The 12946-nt window shown below is 36.3% G+C and overlaps 1 long non-coding RNA gene across 1 annotated transcript in view; it reads left to right on the forward strand.

The window, feature by feature from the left end:
- LOC136853463 (uncharacterized) overlaps nt 1–12946 on the forward strand; it is a 568042-nt gene that overhangs the window by 299175 nt on the left and 255921 nt on the right. The window contains exon 3 of the long non-coding RNA XR_010857471.1: nt 8494–8577. This is a non-coding gene — a long non-coding RNA (uncharacterized lncRNA). The remainder of the gene's footprint in view (nt 1–8493; nt 8578–12946) is intronic.

Consider the following 12946-nt stretch of genomic DNA (forward strand, 5'->3'; position numbering starts at 1 on the left):
TATTCATAATACGTTCGCGCGTCAGTTGACAGAAGCAAAATAAAAAAAAATCATCATAAATGCTTCATTGATTTTTCGGTGCATACAGGTAAGGTTTACGCCAGTGGCAGCGCTTAATAGAACAGTGCAATTTACAGTGTCTGGCAGGTCGTTGGACGCGCAGTGCAACACGGAACCTTCTTGAATAAGTCACGAGACACTTAGCTTCACTCAGGAACTGGTGAAAAATATTGCTGATCACTTAGCTTCCTGCTGACCTCCCCCCCCCTTCCCAAATTTATCTATTCCTTTATGTTTTATCGCATAAGAAACAGTAGGTATCCATAAAAACTCATATCACTTAACAAGGTTTTGCACAGTATAAATAAATGTACTATATCTGTATTAGTTTTCGTTAAAATAAGTATAGGTTTTGTTTTTCTAACTTTAACTTGCCATTTTGACATTCACCTTTTGGCTTTTTTTAACTTATAGTGAATTATAATAATTTACAAGTACTCAGCTTCAAAATGAAACCAGCATGAATATCGTTACGTAAATAGCCAAGGAAAAAAGTATACTACAATTGAGGCCTGTGGGAAACAGATGTGTGTGTGTGAGATAGACATTGTTTTTGGATCGTCCCAATTGACCCAGAGGGTTAAGCTATTTTTCAGAATATGAGATGACTCCGATGAAAACAAAGGAAAAAAAAGACAGTGATCATTGCTGAATGATGGACGAACCTACTGTGCAGAAAGACTTCCTACGCCTGCGCAGAAAGGTCACCAGCGACGCGCTTAACAACCAGACACATATTACGTCATTCACCTCTGCCTTGCACGCACTCTCTCGCTGCATGGATGTTGTGGCCCCTCTTTCTCAATACCGCCTTCCTCCCGACGCTGGATTTGCATCCTATTTATAACATATCGTCCTCTATTCTTTGCTAATGACCACACCATCTCAAAGCACTGCCGTATCATTTCACCTACATTAACCTCTTTAACAACTCATTGTTGCTCATTTTTTATTCGTTGTATTCTTTTTATGCCACATAAACATTTTAAATAATTCGTCTCTGCAACTTTCATTATATCTCGTTGATTTACATTTAATATAATTACTCCACTAATATAGAGCGACGTCTGCTGATCAGTCCGTTCAGACATTTTAACCTTTGCTTTTATAGACCTGAAAGTTATCTTTCAATATTTTTCACACCTTCTGTTACCAATCTTTCGGTTGTTTTACGTCCAGCTGAGAGAGAGAGAGAGAGAGAGAGAGCAGATGTGAGGGATGAGTACTCCATCAAAATATATATCACCATATAATTGGAAACGGTAGGTCCTCAACGAGGTAAACCACACCCCAAACCAGTCATGAAATATTCATACGGTATCTCTCTCTCTCTCTCTCTCTCTCTCTCTCTCTCTCTCTCTCTCTCTCTCTCTCTCTCTCTCTTCAGAATTGTCCACTGAAAGTGTGTGTGTGTCCCTATCGACAGTAGAATATGACCAGACCGAGTTTGTTACGTGCCATGGTTTTGGTATAATAATTGGGATTGCCTACTCTATGTAGGGAGCCGATTAAAATGTCCCGAAGTGAACGATTCTAATTTTTACTCAGAGGTTAAATATCATGCTTATGTTCGTCATATACAAAAAAGTGGTGGAGTCTTGCACCTTGATTTATCTGGTATTACAGACGTCTTCGCAGCGTTTTAGCAGTGTGGTCAGCATACCTTTGTTTGAGGGATGTACAGTGCCCTACCGAACAAATAATTTGTTTATCACCTCTCGCATGCATATTCATGTTTATCATCTTTCCCGTCTACCCGTGCTATTTAACATCAGAAACGATGACATCATGTTACGATGGGTGAAGATTCTAAATAAAACTGAAAACTTTTTTTTTTCCTCGTATAGGTAACAATGGGAAACCTATCTAGCAATTATTCTTTTTATTCATTGGTTTGCTTCCGTTTCATTGTTGTCTTTTCCTGACACAATAGTTCGACAGTTATTTGAAATACCTCTATTTTCACATCACACCTTGCCTGCAAACCGTGCATGCCGATATTCTTTATTGTTATCGTTATGTAATTTCAACGACTCTTGTTAGGTCTTAGTTTAGGCAAATATACCATAACAGTATGATTTGATGAGAGCTTTTTTTATTCATGACAAAAAAAACCACATCATTAAGTTCGGATGTCCTAATGTTTTGTAATGTGCCCAGTTTTAAAAGAAGGGTACCCGTGTTCATTGAAAAGTACCCGTGTTCATTGAAAAGAACAATCTGGATTTGCTGTTCAGTATTTTTGCTTAATACTCATTTGCTTCAGACGGTCGTAACTGTTTTGTATACGGTGTCTAGTATTTCATATGTGAGTATATTATTTACAAATTAATTACTTTAAAGCATTGGAATCACATATGATTATAACTAAAGTCTTTTATTTTCATCGTTTCTATAACTTTTACATTCTCGATTCGTAGAAGATTCTTACATCATCACATTTTCTGGATAAAAAACATGATAAATTAAACTCAGTCATGCCATCATTATCAAATTTTATCTCAAATTTTCTGGCCACATGTATATAATATTTAACTGTTTTCCATGTGCAATATCATTTGTTTAGGAAACTAACCACAAATCCTAGTTTATCACGTGGAAAAAGTTCATTCTAATCATTCGGCAATGTGACATGGGGTTTCATTTTTTTTTTTTATGTTACCATACTTTAACCATCGAGTATCTTAAGTAGACCGTAGCATGATTAAATGAAACATATACTCATGTGGTTGGTCCTCATTATTCCCAATCGTATTTGTTTATTATATTCGAAAATTCATGTGATAGCTTGTCCTGCTCAAGAATTTTGAAATCCTACATTTTCATAAAAAAAAAAAAAAGAATCGCAGCATCCCATTATGGCTTCCAGATATCGTTAACACTGACTTATTCCAGAACGTTTAATTTTCCTTTTCTTTAATATTAATGCATTCTTCGTTTATAACTAATAATCTCTGCGTGCTATCATAACTCACATATCTGAAGTACATACCTTGTTTTTCGTCTGCGCAACGGACCAAAAAATATTAAGACCTCTCCTTACATCAGGTGTAGTTCCCATGAGACTCTAATTTTACAGTTTTCCTTTGTGAAGTTCAGCTCAAAACTTTGGTCACTTCATTCCATTTGAATGGTCACTTCTCCTTTCCATGAGAGCTGTTAAACAGTTTGCCGCTGCCTCTTCATTTGGCAAGTTCCGAATTCTTGCTCTCGAAGGAATTACGTTGACATTGCGCGCTGGGACTTTTATTTCCTGTACTCGCGGCGTCCTGTGAGAATGCAGAACGGGTGTGTGTCTCTCTTCATTTCGGTAAGAGAATTTAGCCTTTCCGCATTATATCTTATTTAATGCACAAATGATTTTACATTCGCACATACGAAAGATCTTGGGATCTGAGAGCAATCATTTTTGTATTCCATCCAAGGTATTTACTTTGAATAGGGGTACTGAATCTCTCTCTCTCTCTCTCTCTCTCTCTCTCTCTCTCTCTCTCTCTCTCTCTCTCTCTCTCTCAATGCTTTCTTGTTGGGAGCTAAGTGTTTTTGTGTTATATAGGATAAAGTAAACAAGATAAACCTCCTTTATTTCGGAATAGCATCAAGTGGTTTATAGAGAAGACTTTTTCCTTTTTTTCAATTATCACGATGTAAAAGGAGAGAAAATTGTAAGACCCTAACCATGAAGGTCAGAAATATTGTAGAGCCGCAGCGTTGTTGGATAAGCAGTGGAAGTGAAAAATGATGCATAAAGCTACAGAGACATTTCTTCCCTCAGATTTGTCGCCACATCCATGTAATACTTTGATCTTTTTCTTTCTTAACTCAAAATTCAAAACAGCTCGCAGCATACCACCAGTCGCTGCATCAGTATTCTAAAGGTTTTTCCTTCAGTATCAATAACCCATTCACATCTCGCCACTCTCCAACTCTCCCACCAAGCGTGAGGAGCAAATATCCTAGTGACTTTCATCCTTCAGATTTTTCCACTCCATCACATGATGCTAAAAAAGTACGGTTTCAGGACTGTTCCTGGAAAAAGCATATAATTTTTTTTTTTTTTATAAATAAAGCACTTTCTCTGATCAGAATTCGAACGTAAGTCTGATTTGGGTTGAAGTATAAGTTAATACTCACTCGTACAGACATACATCTGTATGAAATATATGAAAAGATTGGAAGTTAAACGAAGGCATGGCGCTAATTAGTTCGGATTTTTGTATTGCTAACGAATCCCAGTTTATCTTTGATGTATCTCTTCTGTGCGCAAGATACAGATCGTGGAAAGGTATAACGTGTTAGAGTACTTTTATTTTTTTTATTAACTACCCAGGTCAAGAGTCATAGTCTGTCAATCATTTTATTTATTATGAAAACTAAGATTTTGTTACCTTCATACATCTTTAATTAACTTCTTCTAATCAGTGAATATAGGCTGTTTAACTATTTTCTTATTTATGACTCATTTTTTTCGAAGAGTCCTTTTCTTTTAAAAGATGGTGGAAAACTTTTACGAAGACGTACAATTGCCTCGTCGTCAATAGATTCTGAAGTTCAGCTGCACAATACCCAGACGGGATGTGGTCGACTTCTAGCGAGTTCAGCACTGAATAGGAATTGCCTTTGAAGGGGATAGTGAGAGAAAAGAACATTTTCCCGGATTTCGGGTCCTCTGTCCTTATTTTATTTTTCGTAAAAGCTTCAAAAGACATTATACATCCTGTTTAAGATTGCCTGAGTGAGCGTCATCTCTTCGTTCCCCGGAAGTGGGTAGTGCCGTCAGTACACCTCATGCGGTGCAATGTAGGCATTACTTAAGGGTCTTTGCAGCACTCCTTCGGCCCCTATCTGCAACTGCTTTCATTCCTTTTACTGTATCTCCGTTCATATTCTCTTTCTTCCATCTTACTGTCCACCCGCTCCTAACAGTTGATTCACAGTACAACTGCGAGGTTTTCCTCCTGTTACACCTTTCAAACTTTTACTGTCAATTTCCGTTTCAGTGCTGAATGGCCATAGTTGGCCCAGTGGTTGGCATGTATACTTAAAATCTATAAATCATCTCTTCGTTAAACTAGGGCTCACCAAGCTTCAGCGGGTAAATATAATCAGCCACCATCCGTCTGTTTTTGTATTTGTTGTTGTAATCATATTTATCAAAACAACTATTTGCCCTCATCTCTTTCCTGCGTTTTGAAAGATCGAATTTCAGTAATGCTTCGCATTTGCTTAGATGGTTCTTGATATTGGTAACTCTCTCTCTCTCTCTCTCTCTCTCTCTCTCTCTCTCTCTCTCTCTCTCTAAGCGTGCGTGTGCATGAATGTGTGTGTGTGTGTGTGTGTGTGTGTGTAGCTATAACTTCAAAGCTCTCTGTAAAGCTACACCCACGCGATCATTAAAAATAGTGTGCAGTGCAAATAAGCGTTTTGCCTGGTTAAGTAGCAGAAGATCAGGCTAATTGCCCGGCAGGATTCATTTGACGACTGAAGAGTTAACATATATACTGTACACCTGCCGTGAAGCTCATATCAGAGAGCTAAGCTGTGGCCAGGAGGCAGAATGGATCCTTTAACATCCATTAATGGCTATGCTCTAGGCAGCTCTGTAGTAGATCACTAAAACGAGAGCATACACCATATTCGTCATTATAACATTATATTTTCGTGCAAAATGATTATGGCAGTTTGAAATTCACACTGTTTTGTTACAAAAAAAAAGTTACCAGTAGGTTTTATGCATATCGTTCAGCTTAAATAAACAGTGATAAACGTTAAAATCTGAGCTGCATTTTACTAAAGCCGTAATAGACACGTTAAAGTTACAGTAAATGGTTTCAGAATGTAACAGGTGTATGTATGTATGTATGTATGTGTGTATGTATGTATGAGCTAAAATTCATTTATATCCTTCATCCTAGCTGACTGGTTTACGTTAGCGTCACCCGATCTGTCGTGAGTGGGTTCTTATTCCACTAAGCTGGGTAAAGTTTTTTCATTTATTCTTCATCTAGGTCTAAGGCTTTCAGTGAAAGCGTATCCCAGAAGGTGTGAGGAACGCGGGAAGTTAAGAGGTCACTGTAGGCATTTAAACATAAAAACCATCAAAATCATTACAATATTACTGTTAGCATTCAAATTGTTCTACATTTTCAAAACACCTTCATCTTCATAATTGTAAAAAAGTAAATAGTCACATTACTGTTGTCGTATCCCATAAAAGCCACACGGCGTGAATGCCCTTGATAAAGCCACTGAACAATTGAAGCCAAGGTCTGGAGGTCATGCTGCTGAATTTTCCACCTCGAATGTATATTTTGGACGACGCCGGTTGTGAGACTCACATCGAGAGAACCGCTTTAAAACAACAGAGACAAAATGCGAATTTTCATTCTGATGTCTCCGCTGCCGTTGTGTCCAGACCAGTGGGAATAGTGGCCCCTTTGAAAGATTGATCGAGTCAATTGATAGCGACACATTTTTCCTTCCAGAATCGCATCTTTCATTTATGTTGTGATCCAGGTTTCATTCCCGACGAACTGAACTTTTCGAACGAATTCGAAACAAAGTTTCTCGTCGATACACGATTTAGGCATATTATGTAACGTGTATTTAGGTAAGAAAAGAGACTATTTTATTATGATTTATAAGCGTAAATGTAGTCTGTGTGTAATTCAATTTACGCATCATTTAATTTGCCTTAGAAATTCGTCCTTCAGAGTAAGGTTGACTTAGTCTATGTTTTAAGCATGCATAGGTGGAAAGGGCTGCTGAGTTGAATATAAGAGAATAATTACGTGGTAAAATTTACATGGGAAACAAATTAAAGCAATACACGATTTAGTAGCGAAGTTAGAAGCCCAGTGAATGAAAAACGAAACTTTGTAAAGGTTAGTGGAAGGGAATAAACCCAAGAAAGGATAAGACAATGCTCACTGCCTCATTCCTACTTTAACTGCTTGCTGCCTTTCTTCATATACATATGAAATTTGGTGAACACCTGTGATATAAGGTTTATAATATTTAGGTTATGATCTGTGCTGAAATTTACGTTGAAGTAAGAAGAGTAAGACAGCCATTTTATCAAGTGGTTTCTCTTGTTAGATTCTAGGTACATTTGGGTGAAATTAATGGGAAGACATACCGTCGTATTCAAAAGTCCGCTAACACACCAATAATTGAAACTAGCTCACCGTCTGCATTGTAAAAGCAGTGAACACTTGAGTGTACAAGGAATATTGAACTTGATTGCACTAGTTTTTTTTATAGCCTGTACAACAAAAGCCATGTTCCTTATCAGTCCCCCTTCTCTCTCTCTCTCTCTCTCTCTCTCTCTCTCTCTCTCTCTCTCTCTCTCTCTCTCTCTCTCTCTCTCTCTCTGTATCTATCCACCTCTCTTTTATTCGTTTTCATATCAGATTTTACTGTTATGTGTCCTTCAGCTTAGGTCTGGCTTCAATTACTAAAGGAAGTGCTATATACAGTTTTCATAGTGGGGTGAATATTGGTTTAGCTGCTATGTTATAGTGCTCTACCTTTTGCCCCCACCCCCACCCCGACAACTGTGTGTGTGTGTGTGTGTGTGTAGCTCTGACCTTACATAAAAATTGTCCTATATATATTTTGTAAAATTTGTTTTCTTTTACTTAAAAACTTTTTTATTTTTTAACTCTGTCTGTGATGTTGAGTGACGTAATATTTTTGCTCTTGTTCCGTGTTAAAAAAAAACTCGAAAACGAATGAACAGACTTAAATGAAACTAAGAATTCATTTCCTGGTAAAGTTTTCATGATTATGGTTTGGTGGTTATTGATCAAGATTTTATAATTAGAAGTCATTAAGATCATTCACGGTGGACTCCGTGTGGAGGTACTATATGAGTGTTTTCTATAAATTTCAAATGAATGAACCTATTTGTTATATGCAGGTAAAAGGCCCTCTTTTAAGCATGTTATGTTGAAAATGGTATCTGCATATGCTGCATTCAGTTTATTTATTTTCTTTATCTTTCTGATAATGGTTATGTTTAAGGTCACTGCATTCTGCTGGTATCTCGCAAATGTTCGTCATTCTTTGGAGAGGAAAATAGTTGCAAGCTGAGGTAGTTTTATTTAGGAAGAAAACTCGACAACAGTTACAGACTAAAGAAACTTGTAACTGAAATGTGGCGTTCATCATCCGTGGAGTTTTCACCATGAGAAATTACAAGCGACTTGTCTCTCCTTAATTAAGGAAAACTCTACAATCATCATTTATTGCAAAAGAAAAAGAAGATAAAATGCAGCTTAGAGGTCATTGTATTATTTTTCAATTCACTGAAAATAACTAATGAATACAACATAAGGGTAATATTTTATTTTTTATGTATTTTGTACACAGGCTGGAGTGTTATAAATACAAGACACTGTAGTTTTATGAATAACATCTCTCTTTCCTCAGAACTGCCGGTAGATAGTCTACTAATGAAAGTGGCTTTCAGAGGAGGGCAGGATGACGGACCAGCTGCGTCATTTCTGAATTAAGGTTCGTGATTTCCTACCACATACCTACATCAATTTAATACTTCAATTTTTTTTTTTTTTTCACTATACATAGCAATATTCATTGATCCATCTTCTAGTTTCCATTTACCTCCAAACGTTAATTTTGGTCAGATAGTTTTATTGGTCAATGTAGTTCTCTTCACTATCCGTTTTCAGTACTTCATCATCCGCAGTCATCACCCACTCCACACCCCATTCCAGACCCATGTTCTTATCACACAACTTTGCAACCTATACCCATTGATCTTTCCCAGAAAGATATTAAACTACCTTGGAGACAACACAACCTTGTCCCTTCCCGACCTAAAACTCTGCCAGGTACTTCACTTCGATCATAAAAACTTTTATTTCTCTCAGCAACTTATCAACTTCCACATTGTCTCTCTGTCTGGTCTGTCATAAACTTTTTTTGGATCAGTGTATGCGTCAGGCAGGTTTTTCCAATTAATTTCAGTTTCTCATACCCGCAGAGACATTTGTATTCATACACATACATACATTATATATATATATATATATATATATATATATATATATATATATATATATATATATGTGTGTGTGTGTGTGTGTGTGTGTGTGTGTGAATATATATATAAATTTTATATATAATATATATTTATATATATGTTTGTATGTATATATTCATATGTATATGCATATATATTTATACTTTTTTGTCGCTTTAACATCCCAAATAATGCCCACAAAATAAGAGAATCTGAGAGAGAAAAAGAGAGCTTGAGAGACAGACAGACGAAAGAAAAAGAAAGATAATTTCTTTATACATATTGGCTTTGGTTGTACTATACCAAATTTCACGGGCTTTAACCCGATATTTCGCTTCTCCGTCCAAGTGGAACAAACTGTCTCTATCGATATTTCCAGTGGTGAAAATAGGGGAAATCATGGGTTTCTTCGGGGCCATTCAGTGCCTGGGTATAACTTCACCATCTACTGTTAGGTAAGGGAAGATTTAGACATTTTTATATAAGTTTTTAATACTCAATGAGGATCGTAGTGTCATATATTTGTATTTACTACTACTTGTGATTTAGCTATTGTATTGAGAACAAATTTTATTAACTAATGTATTGTAAACCCTTTGCGTGCAGAGAGAGAGAGAGAGAGAGAGAGAGAGAGAGAGAGAGATTGTCCTCAAAATCCTCTTATTGTCTCACAAACACGATGTTCTATAAAATATAATGAAAAATATCTCCTCTTCAAATTCTGATCTGCTGTTTTATCATCCCATTATTTGTGTATATCAATTATTCCTTTTCACTGAAAATGAATCTGTTGTTATTATAGTCTCCAATAATCTTCGATTCTATAAAACCTTTTGCTCTGTCATGCTTCAGTAACCCAGCAAGGAGAGAATGCAACTTCTCGGGTCATTGTGTTATCAACCACATTATTATCAAATGAACAAGAACAGTTCTTCCCACATTGGTTATTTTCAGTTAATCCATGTGATGGTTAATGATGATAAGAAAAGAGGTCACGATAAAGGATACGAAAACTTCTTGCATCTTTTCCATAACTTTGGGCAGTCTAGTCATTGAAAAATGATGTCATATTTCATATACACAATGAAAAACAGTTCGTTCCCTTTTGCATTTTACGGTATGGAAAAATACTTTAACACTCTAATATAACTATTTTAATAAAGCTTAAGAAATTCATGTCACAACCTATGAAAAATCAAATTACTGATTTTACACCTTAAAAATTCAAATATTTGCATAATATATGAATCGTGAAAATCTTGCAATAATTGTTCAATATCTCCATCATGCAATAATGAAATCCCATTCCTCTGACATCTCTTTAAGTAATTAACTAACAATGAATCCAGTGGATGAGAAACTATCACTTTTATTATGTCGGGATGAAATCTCGCTTCAATTCTTGGATATCAAATGGATCCTCCATGATTAATCAGAGCTGATATTGCAGTGGCTTCTTGTATACCCTCTCTCTTGTCATCAGCAGTGTCCTTATCGTTTCGCAAAAACCTCATCAACTTCTTGCACTTTCATGTAAGTGGCATTCCTTTTTTTGAACTGGCATAAATTGTCGTTTCAAAGTATTCTTCCACAACGTAGAATACGAAAGGGGGATGCATTCTCTTTCAGTGGGCATACGAAGTATAAAACAACATTTCAGTCACCAGACTGTCCAGAGTTATGAAAAAGATGCAAGTAATGTTAGTTTCCTCCATCACGCAATGTTTTCTTACTAATTTCAGTGAAGTTCCATCGCAAGCATTAAGTTATTTTAATTAAAGCTCTAATTTCCATAATATTAATTTACTTATCTGTACTGCACTGTCTTCATGAGAAAACTTTTTTAAATGTGATAAATAAAAGTAATCATTTATTCTGTTTATTATATACTATAGTGGAAACAACTGAAATTTTCGCCAAGAATTAGTCATCACAAAGAATGAATCAATCATTTCCTTGAACAGTGATTTCTCTCTGGAGTTTTGCAAAGGTAACGGTACTCGGATCGGTAAATGCCTTTCCTCAACTGCCAGGTTTTGGAATTTTCTGCCATGCTTCCGCTGACCATAGCTCCTTTATTTAACGAACTGCTCCTTCATTTCCATCTGAAAATGACCAATTGGTTTTCTTCCATCACCTCTGCCTCTTATTCCTTCACATATAGATTACAAAATAATACTGAATTTGGCTTCTCAGCTGTCTTCACAAGGAAAGGGTCTTTTGGACACGTATAAATTTAAAACAAATAATTGTAAGAACTATCAATGAAACCGTTTTTGCAAAGAAGAATATGTACTGCCTTAGAAATTATAAAGTAACTAAAAGATGGCGTTCTTTTACGGGAAATGGGTTTCTAAGTAAATTGTAGCAGACAACTCCTTCCAAATTAAGAAACAGTGTACGAAAACCTGTTATTATTCATTTTATTTTCGTTTTGAAGTGTATATAGATTACATGTTTATTACATGTCTATTACTCACTCAGTTATTCCTTGTATTAAGATGATCACCCACCACTTCCAATATCAGCAAAGAACTGAGACACGTCGGCCAAAGAGAGTTGATTTGATATTTTCAGATCCACTATTATCAAACCTCATTCTCCCATCCATTTTTAAGATTCGTTATGGTAATGCAGAGTGCGAACTTTATTTTATCTGCATTTTCTAATTCTTCCCATCACTTACTCAAGATTTGAACATTATAACCCTTGTAAAATAAAACGATGAAGAGAAGGTATGACCATGTTTTCAGTCGTCTTGTGAAGAGAGCAGTGTATCAGAATCCTGAAGCAGAATGCACAGCGTTCTCCCTTCTACAACCCCAGGCACATTTCGTATCCAGGGAGCGCTGCTGTTTTTCCAAGGAAATCTGTTTTGAATTATAAAAAGATCAGCTCGTCAGAAAGCATCCCATAACTTTTCCTGCCGAAGTTGGCTATCTCCCTTCCTTTCGGTGGGATCTGGAAGTTTGGGTTCCTTTGTTGCGCGCGTCCACGCCGTCATCTTTTCCTACCGACTCGCTTTCTCAGATATCAAAAAACATAACTGTTATAGGCGATATTATTCATGATCAGAGAGGTTATTCCGACTACGGTCACATAGGGAAACGTCCGCACACGCTTTAATTCCCTTCTCTCTCTCTCTCTCTCTCTCTCTCTCTCTCTCTCTCTCTCTCTCTCTCTTACGCACATAAAGACACATACATGCACACGCACTCACACAAACTTCACACACAGACACACACACACACACACACACATATATATATATATATATATATATATATATATATATATATATATATATATATATATATATATATATACACAGGATTCTGTATTCAGGCAATATTATCTGCTTATGCTGTGAGCTGCTGCAGGAGGAAGAGCCCGTGCTGGCATAAAAACACAAGAATCTTCAACAACAGTGCAACACATGGGTTCATTGGTAGGAGTACTAAATGCGCGCACTCAATATTGATGGCGCCGAAAGGAGAAGAAACTGCAGTTAAGGGTGCGGTGATACCTGCCATGATTCTTTTTAAGTTTTATATGGATAAGATGTTAAATCGTTCGTCTGCTACATCTTTGTTATGGGGTTTCAAATCTACACGGAGGAGGTTATTATCAGTATCTGTGTTTACATGATATTTCCTGTTTATTATAGATATACATTTCTGTCAGATGATTCATGATTACCTTTCAGTAATCAAGGGGAACTGTTTTCCTAATGATCATTCACTAATAGAACTATTTCTTTATTTGAGGAATATTTACATGGAGAAAATTAAAAAGCATTGGATTCTTCTTGCTGGAAACAATTACTGTTTTAACATAAAG

This window comes from Macrobrachium rosenbergii, chromosome 27 (genome assembly GCF_040412425.1).
Source record: "Macrobrachium rosenbergii isolate ZJJX-2024 chromosome 27, ASM4041242v1, whole genome shotgun sequence".
Lineage (NCBI taxonomy): Eukaryota > Metazoa > Arthropoda > Malacostraca > Decapoda > Palaemonidae > Macrobrachium > Macrobrachium rosenbergii.